This window comes from Branchiostoma lanceolatum, chromosome 9 (genome assembly GCF_035083965.1).
Source record: "Branchiostoma lanceolatum isolate klBraLanc5 chromosome 9, klBraLanc5.hap2, whole genome shotgun sequence".
Lineage (NCBI taxonomy): Eukaryota > Metazoa > Chordata > Leptocardii > Amphioxiformes > Branchiostomatidae > Branchiostoma > Branchiostoma lanceolatum.
In genome coordinates, this window is record NC_089730.1 from 15,689,696 (window position 1) to 15,705,035 (window position 15,340).

The 15,340-nt window shown below is 38.3% G+C and overlaps 1 protein-coding gene across 4 annotated transcripts in view; it reads left to right on the top strand.

The window, feature by feature from the left end:
- Nucleotides 1-15,340, top strand: part of LOC136442494 (leucine-rich repeat-containing protein 4-like) — a 145,115-nt gene that overhangs the window by 118,367 nt on the left and 11,408 nt on the right. For all 4 annotated transcript variants that reach the window (XM_066439381.1, XM_066439382.1, XM_066439383.1 and 1 more), the window contains one exon: nucleotides 8,882-9,015. The gene's annotated coding sequence lies outside the window, so the exon portion shown is untranslated. The remainder of the gene's footprint in view (nucleotides 1-8,881; nucleotides 9,016-15,340) is intronic.

Genomic DNA, 15,340 nt, shown 5'->3' on the forward strand with positions numbered 1-15,340 from the left:
TCATGCCATCGTTGAACTAACCCATACAGATTCAGTTATCATTCCTTAACCTGGTGATTGAAAGTATTATTCACTGAGTTCCCCTGAGCATGCTTCTGGTGTATCATAAGACTGTATATATGATTAAGTGATCACAAATAAACAATCAACGAACCGTTGCTGCTGACCTTTGTTGAACAGCCCTTATCCCCTGTCTAACGTTTTGCGGCATGAACATTTGTATACAAACTGTGTTAGTAACTTGATTGAAGCAAAACAATTAACCCATCTGAATCTGGCATTTTCAGTCAATCATTCTGACATATGTTCAACTTAAGATTGTTCACACAATTTCCTGATTTATTCAAATAAACTGATTTATTCGAATAAACCTTTTCCTCAAAAAAGGCTCGTTTTTATTATAGTTACTTATTTTCAATGGAATCAGTGCTCGGGCACCATTTCATATAGAAAACGTATAATCTTATTTTACATTACAGTAGATGTGTTAAAATGATACTAATTTCGCAAAATTGGCTGCTGTAGAAATATAAGTCCATGTAAAGCTTCGAGCTGTTGATAGATAAAGTAGTAATTAGGGATTAGAGGCAATGTCGATGGATGATGTTCATTTTCTTTGCATGGGCGACGACAACACCACCGTGCCCTCTGTGACAACTCTGTTATTCACTTTAACTAAGTCGTAATCTTATAATCCCCTCCCACCACTCAGTGGATGAAGTGACGTTGACCGCTGAAAATTGGTTGACTCCTTCATTTATCATCTAAGGTTTAATCATCGTAATAACTTTCACTCCTGTGTAGACGATGTAGGGACATCCGTCAACGTCAGTGTTTTAGGAAATGTTTGTACGGAGCAATTTTGCTTTTTTACTTATAGGCTTAGCATCGTGATTATAAGCTTAAGTTTACAATTATAACAACACAAGTAGATTTAGTAAAAGAGGTTAAATGTTGTTCCCTTTTTTTTTCTGTGATTGGATTTCTTACCTGGGACATCTGTGCAGGGTTCTCCCTCCTTTGAGTTTGAACTTGAGACATACAAATTCTCTGTTTTCATTTCATGCTTTACAATTATTTTCACAAAAGTACATTTAGAGCATTAACATGTACATTTTTATCCTTTTCTGATAGTTAGTTAGTAGTGTATTTATAAAGACTTGAGTGAAATATCGTCATGCATGAGGGAGGTACGTAGTATGACGTAGCGAAATTGATAGTAATGAGACAATATTCTCTGGGCGTGCAATAGAAATTATTGCCATTCGCATCTTCCGTTTATAAGAACCATAACAACATGTCAAAAGTTAGGAAAGCAATTATGCTTCGGCGTGAAATATTGGGTCTCATCTTTACCGTTGGGATTCCCAATAACACCTTAACAGCGCTAGCGATGCGGAAAACACCACCAATCATGACAACCTAATCACTTGATGTTCATTACGGGTTTCTCAAGGGAGTGATGCGACCAGTTTGGATTCTGTCCACGTGCGCGGAGACATGTGAGTAGAAAAAGGAAATTTCAATGTAAAAATCTGAACGATTTCTTCACTGGGGTCTTTGTTGATCAGATTGAATCTTCTGATATGTTCTGTTGGCGTTGTTCCCTTTGGAAAGGCACTTAACACAAATTTCCTCACTTCACTCAGGTGAAAATGAGTACCTTTATATGGTAAGTTACGTCCTTCGGATAGAATGGTAAATGGATCTCCATTTTTTAGAAGAGTCACACACCGACCAGGTAAAAGAACCAGTTGAACTATAATTATCGAAAAGAGTATTGGGTCCTTTACTGTGTGAACGTGAGTGCATCAAATTAATTTGCCCCGATATGCAGCTTGTAGTGTTCAATACAAACCTGGTTTACCAGGTATGCAATACAAACCTGCAAACAAAGATTATGACATCTGTGTGTACATTTGATTACTTTTACCTAATAGTGCGTTTGCCAGATTTGTTTTATGATCAAATATGGCGGACAATGCCAATCTTTCCTTTAGTAGAAGCCATACTTGTATGGCTCTAGAATCTGGTGACATAAGAAGAAGGAGTAAACTTTATTTTGTATTACAATTGTCTTGTCTTGTCAGCTCTTGTATGTGACAAATGGCTACAGCCAAATAGTTTAATCTTATTCGATGCTGCACAACGGATTAGAAAGCATTCATCATTTTAACTAATATTCCGGTAAGATATATGTGTATTCAGACTACTTCTTATGATCTGCAGTTATTAGCGTAGGTTATGAATATAACACATAAGTCATTCTGTCAATAATGTCACTTTAGGAATGGACAGAATATCATTCACGACACTCCATCTGAGGCTATGTTATGTGGCAAGTTGCGCACGCAATGTCACCAACATATGTCTCCAGCCAGTTTTCAGATAACTTTCGATTTCCAAGGACCTTCATCCCTATCCGCAATGTTCCATCTAGTATCCCTTTCAGGACTACATGACCTCGGCAGCACTTATTGTCACATGAAATAGCTTTTAGACGATGTTGGCTCCAGTACGTAGAAATGTACTTGTCTAATTTGGACTTCAGCCGACGCCTTATCCCAAGTAGAACTTCAAGCACTGGTTTGAGCCGTTTACGTCACTTCATTTTCAAAATCGAAGTATGTCAGTGAAGAACGTGATCGGCATGAATCTGCAGTATTTAGAGAAAATATAACAAAAAAAAAAAACGTGTATGATTATTAAAAGAATGTGGACTCATCAACACACATATCAACTAAAGTTTTGCATCCTTCTATGTTTAGCTAGCACAAGTTTAAATCAGATGATGTATGTACTTGAAATGAATTTCTTCAAACATCTTACATTACCAAGAAGTATAAAGATGCAAAGTTGGCACATACATGCAATCACAATAGTGTTTGACCTAAGTTGCATATCAACACATGACGTTGATGAAAACAAAATGTAATAGACGCAATCAACGACATTTTCTATTCAAATGGTAGGCAAAACAACATTATAGAGATCAATGCGGATATTAATGATAAGAAATTTCATTATTGTCACTAAATTACTGCTTGATCTCGAGTCTATTCCGGAAATGATAATGCTGCAATGATAATAACGAGGTTAACTATCAAGTTTTTACATTTTGCAATACAATAAATTGCATCGCCTTCTTTCAAATGGCTCTTTCACATTTCGTCATTTACTGTTGGTTGGCTGTGAATCTATCATTTTAATATCTGATTAGGGGAAAGGTCTTCCTATATTACATTTTGTTGTCTTCTTATGTTGAAATGAGTTCGTTGACCCTTTGAGTCTAAATGCCTTTTGCACATAATCAAATGACCATCAATAAGGTTGACGGGGTTAACTAGTATTAGGTGATATATATACACTAGGGAGGCAGGATCTTATGACACAAAATGAGACGTGGACAAAAGGTTGATAAATTGATTTGTAAGACCCATTATCTAACAATGACCTGCATTGTTGACCTTTCAAAATTATGTTTCTGTTATCAGACAAATACGATTTTTACTACCTGATTGAGACATGAAGTGTGAATAGGTAATTACCGTCGTAGATAGTTCAAGTAAAAATCCAAACATTACTTCAGTGATACGTGTAGAATGAGGCTAATTACGTGCCCTAGCATAAACTATAGATGTCAATGTTTTGTCACTTATATTGAAATTGCAGCAACACAGTCCATGTGGGACGCAGACAGCTATTGCAGGTGTCATGACCCACACGATATGATATTAAAAAAGTCAGTTATGGCGTTATCAAATGAATAATCATTACGAACAATATATGGTCATATGTGACAGGATGCATATTGGACAACATGTCTTTTATTTCATAATCGTATACAGGCCACTGGTGGAAGAAATGTATAAAGACCCGCCTCACGGTCAGAGAAAGGTCGGAACAAATTGAATATTTCTGAACCGAAGCATGTCCCGATCAAGATGAGCTATATTCTGTATCAACTTTATCATACTGGCTTTTAAGACATCAGGAGCTGGATCATCAGACTGAAGTACAAACGTTATACCGTTAAAGTTAAGTTATGCATTAACCAGTAACTACCCTTTACGTCCCTCATGGGGCATATATAAGCGATAACAACTCCATCTAATCTGATGAAACCGTGCAGCAATGAAGATGAACTAAATTTTCGGGCAGTTAACTTAATTCTGGGAGGAACAATAAACCGGCGTTAGGCACACAATCTATTAGAGTTTCCAATTTTATAAAAGTTATCTAAAGAATTATCGCTTCTTATTCCTGAGCAAAGACGACTAGAATCTCCAATGCATGGACCATTTTGTGAGTCATGTCCATCTACCATGTATTTTTATGTAATCTGTAGTTTATGCATACTATTGACATTAATATGGCTAATTCTAGAGGCCGATGTGGAAGCAGAATCGAGCAGAAGTTACACATACTTTCATTATTTAATTTTTTTTTATTTTTTTTCTTCAGAAAAGCAGTCAGCTCGCAGTCGGTATAAAAACAAACTGAATATCGCTGATTTTACAACTTGTGAATACAGAAATATATGTACAAACATTAATAAACAATTACAATACATGCCACCGAAACACCTAAAACAAAGTTGTACGTAATGCCTTACAGAGAACGCCGAAAGTAAGGACAGGAATGCCATACACACTAAGTGACATTAAGATGATTCGTTATACAAGCGGATGGCCTGGTGTAGAAATGACCTTCTCAGTCTCTGTGTCCTGGCAGCTGGCACAGTAAGTGCAGTGCCGTTTCTAAGAGTCCTCCCAGTGACCGTAGACCTGGCCGGCGGCACCAGGTCATGGAGGGGGTGACCCTCGTCCAGCATGTCCCTCAGTAGCTTCACTGCCGCAACCTCTCGCCGTTCCTTCAGCGTCGGCAGAGGAGGCACCTCTCGTCTTCCCCCCAGTGAGACGATACGGAGTGCTCTCCGTTGTACTCTTTCGATTTGTCTCTCCTGCTCCTTACTACACCCTACTAGTAGTACGTGCCCATATTCGAGCACAGGTCTGATAAGTGTGACGTACACCTGGACCAAATCCACGACACTAGTGCCCTGTTTAGAAAGGAGCCTAAGATAATGAAGCCTACGAGAAGCCTTCGTGATCATGGATGTCACTTGGTTATTAAACGTCAAGTACCTATCCAGTATAAATCCCAAACCCTTGACTTGTTCAACCCATGGCACCTGTTGTCCCCCTAAGATAATCTCTGGTGGGACAGGAACTGATCTGTTAAAACATATTTGCATTAGCTGACTTTTGCCTCTATTTAAAATCATCTTGTTGTCGCTAGCCCATACATCCAGCTGAGTCGCTTCCTCCTCCACTGCCCTGTCGCTGTTTGCCACAGCCACATGGAGAGATCGCGACAAGCTGACGTCGTCAGCATAGCCAACATTTAGTGTGGAACTATACACTGGTGACCTAGTGCTCATAAAGAGCAAAAATAAGTAGGGTGAAAGAACACCCCCCTGTGGGACTCCTGGTTTTTACAATCTGTATCAAATTGGCGTTTTTTAAAATCATTTATGTGGTTTAGACTGCACCATTCTGATTATAGATTCCATATATACACAATATGTATATACATATTATATAAAACAAGGAGATACATTATTTTCGGACACGCTTATTGACTAAGGCCATGTTAACCTTAAAATTCCATCGCAAAAAGGATCTATGCTAGGTCGATATCTAATTTTTTTTTTGCTATACCGGTATCTCCGGATTCTCTGAAACCATGCCTGAATACATTATATAAATTTTGGTATTGATCGAAAAGCTATTGAAAGAGAGGAGAGACCTTCTGCTGGACAAGAAAAGCTTGAGGAATCGATTTTTTACATCCGATTCCATGATGACTTATCTTTGGACTTACTTTCTTTTATATTAAAGGAGAAAGTCTTACTATCCTGTACCTTAAGTGTAAAAATTGATGCCACGGCATTATCTCTAAGACTGCAGCTGGTCACCGACTCATCCGTATGATACAATGGATTGTCTGTGCGGCTAGCTTTCCTGTTTCATTAAAAATCATGGATAGGTCTGACCATTTATTATGCTACGGATCTTCCGTACGAAAGAATACTGTGGAGCTAGTTAAGGTGACTATTGTAAAGTTCCATCTGCTAGAAACCTAATGCTTATTGGCATTCGTGTATTCAATAAGTGCATTATTTTTACCCAGATGGTTGGGTGGCAACCAATGCAGTTGGCTAATGCTGGCGCAATGATATTGTTGGCATTCGCAGACTTTCATTACTTACCATTCGAGACAATTTCCTTTATCTAACTGAATTGGATTGCAAACTACCCTGCCTACTTCTATATCCATAAAAAGTTTCCGCCTCTCAGGGACAATTCAAACGTCAGGACCAGATGATTTCTTGCTGTTCGGAAGGTTCATCAAACTATTGGATTGGGAGTTTTATCTCGTTAAAGGCCAGGGCTTATTTTCTGCGCGGTGTTTTAGGCTGATTGTGAGGCCGTAACCGGTTACCGACAGGAGCAGAGCTCCATTTAATATGGCCAATCAAGTATCTAACTGACTGGTCAGACTGTCAACTCAAAGGTAAAGTGCAGGTTAGGGTAGTTTTGAAGGCGCGCTGCTTGATAACTATGCCATTTTTGCTTTCCGACGTCAATCAGTAAAACGTTGTGGTACATAGTTTTCCTCAGTAGAAATCGATACAAAAGTCCACAATTTTGTCCAAGCTTGCTGTTACTGTCGAGTTCACCTTAGACATTAAGAAGTGGCTCCGTCAGGTATGATTAATGTCAAATTTACGATTTTTTCAGTATTATAACAATATCTTGAAGGATGACATGTCCTAAGACTGTTCAAAATTTGTCTTGAAACCTTAAAGAAGCAGATGTAGAAGACTTAGTTCTCTCCACTAGTCATGCACCAATTTGTTTTACATATTTATCTAAACTGAATTACTTTCCATTTTTTTATTTATAGACTTGTTCAGCGAAGAAGATGTAACAGTTACAGATATTTAAGGAAATTGCAAGTTCTGATTGAATTCAGCGACCTGTTAAGAAAAAAAAAGTTTACCAGTACAGTGATTGACAACAAAGCTGCATTTTTGATTTACAACTGACAACTTCCGACGAGAAGTTAAATAAATGCAAATGTCAGCTCTGGAGAGTACTGCAATACACCGGACCTTCTGTCCTTGAAAATATGAGCGAACTCACGGTATTGATGATATTGGTTTAGGGAGGTAGGAACAATATTCCCCAAAGATTGTCAACAAATGACATGTGGCTCGATCGAACCCACCTGGGATCTTGCCTACGCAGACATTATCCACGACTTCAGGATTAGGCATTGAGTGCGACCTTTGCAATATACTTGGAGAGTATTGTCTGAAGACCTTAAACTTTATAAAGAACGTTGTGAACAAAACCACATTCACAGCAACCCTCGATAATCAGTTTTTGTTTCCTTTTTAATGACATGGCTACTTTGGCGAAAATCGAGTTGTTCTAGCTCACCTGTGTGTAAAGCATACACGAGAAAACTAGGCCCAAATACTGTTGACCATTTTCAGACAACATAATTGCTCAGCTGCATGTTTTTACGTGATAAATATGTGAAGGACTACTACTGCAAATTCGTTAAAACAAATAATCACGCTACAGGTTGATATACCACCAGAACAGGACTTAAATGTGCTGTACTGTAAGTTAGGTAATAAACTATCCAAGATTAACGTATACTGATAGCTTTCTCACGTGTGTTAAGTGAGGTGCAAAGTGAGTACCTATTTTCATAAGGCGTATTTGGCATTTACCACCGACACTGTAACTCAAGCAGTATCAAACCGTACTAAACTCTGTTACAATCAACAGAACCGTAAATCTTGTAGTCTTTGTTCGTTAAAACGATTGGCCTTAATGTGATACCAAGTAATTCAATCACAACTTCCCTGCAAAACCCACAATAAATACACGTTCCATTAAGGTGAAAAATATACATTTGCACTCAACATCAATACCGTGTATTTTCATTCGGTTCCTTAATGTTTATTGGCCATTTCAACTGATTTCATTCCATCATTTTCTTTACACTCTATCTTATGAGAATCCAATGATTGGTATGGACAACCACGTCTTCAGTAATGGAAAATATTGTGCGGTATGCACAAATGTGGATATAAGTTCATAAATCCAAAAAGATCTTCGTCCCAAGGTACCTGGGAGGTTGCTCCCTCAGCAGCTTATTTGGTCAGTTCTATATCCTTCTAGCTTTCTTCACATTATGACTCGGAAGGACTGATCCCCATCAAAAGAGTGCAATAAACCATTCATGTAAGAAGCGTCGGTGCGGAAGATCAATCCAAAACTTATGGTGTTTTTTTAAAAACCTTTGTCTAAACTTGAAGTCTAATCCAACATACAATCTTTAGCTTTGGCCACTTTTCAAGTGTTGAATGTAATTTACAATATTAAATTCAATATTCAATAATCATTTTCAGTAAATGATAATCGACGATAATATTATATTTGGAGCATCGGTTACTGTTGTAGATAGAAGGCATAAATATATAGTATTCCATTGGTAAATCACAAGTTACAGTTTTGTTCCTTGGTCCTTGCAAGAAGTTAATGTTATGGATTCCGTCCGGGGTGCACTGATATTTTTTGTACATGTCTTGTTTATTTTAAGCTGCATATAGTATGTTAATCGGTTCTAGTGAATGGAGGTAAGATTAAACGTTTACGTTCTCATCACTGTTAGTTATTGTGAAGAACATACCTTGCTCATTAAGAAAATTAAGAAAGCTGCAAGTGATTATCTGGCAGTCTAAATTCAAAATAACTATGAATACACGTCCTATACACTACTGTTATATATTCCACAGGCGCACACAACGGCTGAAGATTATCTCCAACAAGCGATGGGAAGTTTGAACTGTGGCAAATTGTGGAGGCTTGAGATAAGATAAGGAGGCCTGTTCGTCCGTCTGTGCCAATGACACAACTGCGAAAAGAAAAGGTACTTCTGCAAAACCATGACTGTAAGAACAAGCTAGGTCTGGGAATAACCTGTGGTATCAATACCCTTGGCTTTGCCATTGTCACGTCAAATACGACCACCAGGTCTATTGATGTACATGAAAAATGCACTAGATACTATCCCCGAAGATAACAATATCGACCGAGAGGTAGAACGTTACGGTCATTATCACTCACCGTATTTATGAAAGGTGAAGGATGCTCAAAGAGACCTGCAGGAGAATTTACATGTGTGGTGCTGAATATAGATGGTTATAGGGCTAGGGCCGGTGGTGCTGAGTACGCCAGGTGAATAGCTCATACCTGCTCGCGTAAGTGCGGTTTGCAGCAGTTACTGGAGGAGAAAAAAGGTGCAGTTTGTAGACTAATATACGTTGTCTTTACTTCATGAAAAATCTGACTCAAGGAATTTGACTCACTGAAATTTTGAATCAAATCACTCGGTCTCCTTCAGCTACCTGAATTAAGCGCTGTAAACACGCGTGTGACGTCAGCATTAGGTCAAAATTTGTCTAAAGTTGATATCGCCCAGTTCTGGCTGAGACAAGGTAGGTGTGCTCCGATGTGCTTCCTTAACTCCTCTCACAAAGTAGTCGTGTTCAATGCATTTACTTTGACAGCAAAAAATGTAAGCGTGTGAGCACAATAACTGTTCTCCCACATCCAAGGCTTCTAGGTTGCACTATAATTATTTTAACAGTTTTGACCATAAAGAACAAAAAGGTCATGTTGAGAACTATCTATCGCAGAAAGCTGTAAAAGAGAAAGCAAAAGGTGCAAAGAATCAGTTCAGTATGTATGTCTATAAAATCTGTCAAGACCTTCAGAACATTCTTATTTGAGACATCTTTGCAGATTTCCCTATGGGCCTATCGGGAGATTCATGTCCTGAAAATATCATGAATACCCGAACCAATATTAACAAATCCTTTATGATATATTCTACCATGTGTTAATAACTGCTTCCTGAAATAGCAATGCTCCTTTTTGATATGTCAGTATTAGAACTGACCTCATATCAGATATAAGCGTAAGAGTGACCAGAATGCGTTTGAAAGGAAAATATCAGTGATGCATACAGGACATTTGGCTGACATCACTTTAAACGATTGTCGGCTTTATGAATAAGAAACTTTTCTGATCACCTGAATAGTCCATCTCAGGATGAAGGAAAGGGGCGGGCAACTCGCTTTAAGGTGTGACAGCTACGGATGTCTATAAAGCTGCTCACTTAACACATTGACCAGGTCCTATGTGACCTTTCTGTTGCCAGGAAAATCCGCGCATCTCTCGTAATAAAGGTCAGCTTAGAAGGCGGAAAGGTTCATCAAACTTTCATTCCCTGTCTAATCTTGCAATTCCATGGAGGTGCTGATCTTCAATACTAAAGAGCGAAGTGGCAGCCGGTGAAAATTGATAGCGGAGCTGAGCTATGCTCACGGCTCCGGTGGGCGAAACGACCCTTGCCATTGCGTTCTCTCAGCTAAAATTGGACGACATATTTCCCTACCTCCAGGTCAATTTCTCACTTCCACCCACTTCATTTGACGAGAGATAACATCCCCGAGGCTGTTAGGCACGTACCAAGACGATCGAGATAACGAATTATTGATGAGACTTCTTAACTTGATTCCTTAACTACAAAACTTCTCACAAGGCATCGTATACTTAAGCCAAGTTCACATCATCGATCGTGGCCATGGGATGCAGGTCTATAAGGATCAACTAACAACAACTTTAGCAATTTACTAGATTGAGAAAGTTTCGTTCCGTTGACGTCTTTAATGAAATGTACAAAATTAACACAGAATGACTCGATTATATACCACTGTTGTACTTCTACTTTACACAGTGAACATCATTACACTCATTTGATTCTCATCGCTACGCGTCTAAGGTTGAAAGTATACAAAGCGATGGCGTAATGATGTATTTTGGGCTGTTTTTCATTATCTTCTCTGGTATATTGGTATAATGTGGTATATTTTCAGGCACTTCGAACTTTTTCTGCAAATTCGCATCTTCTGGATCGTTTAAAAAAATCCTTCTGATAATGTCAACGACGCGTTAATATCGTCTGAAACTTGCCCTGTACATTTCCAAGCAGTTACGCTAATTAAGCCCCAATTTTTTCTCTTTGGAAAAACAATTAACGCCCCGCCGCTACCGAACAAAAAGATAATGACTTTCTATTTGTCTTTCACTGGTTGTTTGGTGACCTTTTCAATAGATGGCAATCGGTGAGAGACCACTGGGCGATCAAAATTATTTTACAATCTGAATATGATGCACGATGCAGACGTATAAAAATACAAAAAAAAACATAAAAAAATTTTGTTCTCCATCTATGAAATTTGTTGAGCTATCTGCCAATTTTTTTGCTATTTTGTGGTTGCAGCCTTTCCATGTGCGTATTCTCTACCTTTCCTTCAACATATGCCTACATATGTCAAAGCTGTCCTTTTAGCGTTTTGTGCTGCCACGGTGCTTTATTTTCCAGTACGTCACTTTATTTCGCTTGGGCAGCTGTCGTTTTAAAGGTAAATGTACGCCCCGGAAGTCAAAACTGTGTTTGTTAATGCTGTTAATGGCTCAAATCAGTTACATGTAGCTGTAGGAACATTATCTGTTTATTCTAGCGAAACTTTTAGCTTTCCAAGAAATGTGGCAACTACTGAGTTGAATTAGTATCGTTGGATAACGTTCAGGAGTTCTGTATGTCATAAGTGCTGACGTTAATGATCGTGGATATGCCATAGATTTTCCTGTCATTAGAAATCAAAAGTCATATTTATTAGCTCTCATCGCTGATTGATCAGTTTTATCGAGTTTTTCACTTGGCATTCGCAGTCCGTATATTTCGCAAATGTACAGCCCCAGGTATTGTCATTAATGATACAATATAAGCACGAAATGTGCCATGACGTCAGCATTGATTTTTCAAGATCCCTGTAGTACAGCAGTGCAGTATATTAAGGTAAAATATGTTTCAACTGATATCTCTTGATACCTCTATTTTGGGCATGATGTGGTATCACTTACTATGGGTGTATCTATTTACCGAATAACAATCATCATTTGGTTGTGTTAGTCTTAATACATTCCGTCACGTATCACGAAAAATCACATTATAATTCAACACGGCATATTTTACTAATTTACAGATTACAACATTTTTACAGATGTGGCCATCATTTACCCAACAAAGTAATCATAGGCCGTCTTCCTCCTCACATCTGTAATATAGAAATGTGTGGCCATCAGAGATCATTCTGGTGTTGCAATTCATCATCCTAGTTTGAATCAGTAAACAAACGTACTTTCTTGTAAAAGGATATTTGTTCCTGTCAGAATAGCAGTAACTTCTTATTACCTTATATGCTGTGTGCATAATAACTCTTTTGCGATGTTGGTAACAGCCATCGCCAATGTTTTATTCAACCAGCGAATAAAGAAAATGACTTAAGGTCAGCTTGCGGAAAATCCTTACATGGTAAGACGGTCTTTTGGCAGTATCAATTGTGTATGCTTGGCAGACGTGAAAATGACATGTGACCAGCCAGATCACTGCGACAATCAAAACTAGTCGGCAAGTAAACGGCAATATCTGCCAAATGTTTAGGCTGATTTAAACGCCAATGTCAAAATTCACAGGCGAAGGTTATATCATCGCCACCGGAGTAAACTTTGACGGGCATTGCTGTCGAGCCAAGCAGGGAGTAGTTTCATTTGCCCTGTTATGGAAACCAAATGGCCGAGTTTATTGCAGACGTTTGACTTTTACAGACGTTTTAGGCAGAGCTAGAAATACTGGAATAGAATACGAGAATTTAGAAAAATAATGCTTGACAGGGGTATCTAAAGTGAAATATGTAGTAGTTTGGTCCTGGCTGATACATGTGGAAAGAGGTGCCACAGAATACATTAGAACTACTGGTGAAGTAAGGAAACGTGTGTATTTTTCCGTCATTTACGTGAATTGAAGCGAAATACATCAAAGATAGCACAAAGATCCCAATTAACTACTTGGATTACAAACTGGGACGTTCCTATAGCTCATATCGATCGTACAATTATGAACCTCTGCGACTGACAACATTCATCAAATTCCAGAGGACAGACGGGGATGTGTAAAGACACAGTATAATAGATGTGCATAAAGTGATAGACGGATCACAGTCCTTCTTCAATATTTTATCGCAACGTTACTTGAAGATAAGTAAGCTTCAGAGGACATTGTTTGCAAATAGGCTTACAAACTTTCCTGCAAGAAATCAATGATTTAGTATAAATTGTATTAAACGCATGACTTACCGCCAGCAGAGGGTGTCGGGAGGAGTCACACGATTTAGTTTAGGCCATGTCTAGGAACTAGGTTAGAGCGCAGAAATTGTAGCTATGTGTATGTGCTTCCAGGACCTAGTCAACGATTAGAGAATACGTCTAGTAACGTTAACTAAAAAAAACAACTACATATTAAGTGGAAGGCCGAGTATTTCGTGTATTCTTATCTTTACCAAAGGACGTTTATTACCTTTGTACTATTCCACCATTTCTGTAATGATTACATTCAATATAATGGCACAAACTGGCTATCAAATAATAGAACAATACGCACCATTAAACACATCATATTTGATTCGCCTCAATTTTTGTGAGAAATGATTACAGACATTTATTCCTCTAACCGTACCACCATCAATGCTATGCTTTCTTCATTTTGGTCTTCATAAGGGATATTATTCTATGTTCTACCCACAGAGAATGGCTTAACGGCAGTCCGTATGAATGTAGGTTACTAATCGCTCAATTTGTCATTGGTTATATAGTCGTAGTCATCTATGAAAATTGCCTATTCTTAAGCTTTAGGTTGAATGGAGCCATTCCTTCCCATTAACCCAGACTGTAATTTATAAAGGACATTACCAGCAAACAGGTCAAATCGGGGCATCATGACTTCAGCATTGCCTCGGTCATTAGAGGTCCAGTAGGTTATGGGGCTTAGTGATGGCATGCTTCCGTTGGGAGACATGGAACGTCTTCATTCGGGATCGGGCGCCTTCCTGTGAGACCGCCATCCCGGCCAACGGCTCAGACGGCATCACCGTCAGTCTCTCAGGTTTATTTCCTATTATTTCTCTCATTATAGAATGTTGCCTCCTAGTATTGGGTATTGTTGCAGTTTTGCTATGTTAGGGTAGCTGTGCTTCTAAAGATGGGCTCCATGGAGCATATACCGGGGCCAATTACGTGCACATTGAGACCCGTGCTTGAACATCTAAAAGATAAAGCTCTCCAATGTATATATTTTCTGTAACAGTTTAGTACATGCCGTTTGGCTGTGACTAGGAAAATTGCATTACCCTGATAAGTACAAGGTGCGTGCAACTGGTGCAAGGCCGGGTGTTTGTTACATACTCTTTCTGAACGGAATGATTGTACTTTTTTTAGGGTTGTAAGCTTTTCGGTTTACAGTGTCATTTTTCAGCTTCTTTCAGGGTCAGTTAGATTTCTTTTTTCTATATTGGATCCTTTTAGAACTTGAATCAAGTTATTTTACCAATTTAGAGCAGTAACCAACGTGAAGGAGAAATTGTAATGCATGATGTTCCCAATGTCTCATTTCCATGTGTTGAGGATCATCTAGTATTGTCAAGGAGGTTTCTTGAATTAGTTAATATCCATCTTAATTATAGCTACATGCTTGTACGTTCCAAATGGGTTGTTTGTTAATTAGCAACTAGATTTGATGGTGTTAACATCTCCATAAAAACAGTCGTTTTGCAAGAATGCTAATGAGAATTTATGACATTATCAGAAACATTTTGTAGTATGGTAAAGTATAACCATTTTTCATGCTGCGACTGATCTACTAACTTGATTTATTTAGATGTATTTATAAGCATTATCATAAGTATGTAGTCTTTTATCAAAATCCACCGAAATTCAAGTCATTACCTTCCAGTTGATGCCCTTTTCAACATCAGTATGTAAGTGATGAGAAAAACAAGAATTAATTGTGATCAGAGCTGTGTGTGTCGAGTTCCGCATGCCATGGAATCTGTAAGGCATTGTCAATACTTTTGATGAGAATTCCATATGTTTCTTCAACTAGTAAGATTTTCAGCTGAGAAAGTTGTCCATCTTTTTTTTCTTCTCTCTCACCTAACGTTACTGGGTGTCGCCTGCAGCAAAATGATCCTAATGATTCGAATTTTGTAGACGTTCATAAAAGGCTTTATACTAAATGATTATGCTCCGAAAATTTAAGTTGTGTACCTTATTTCTTGGTAAGCCTATAACGT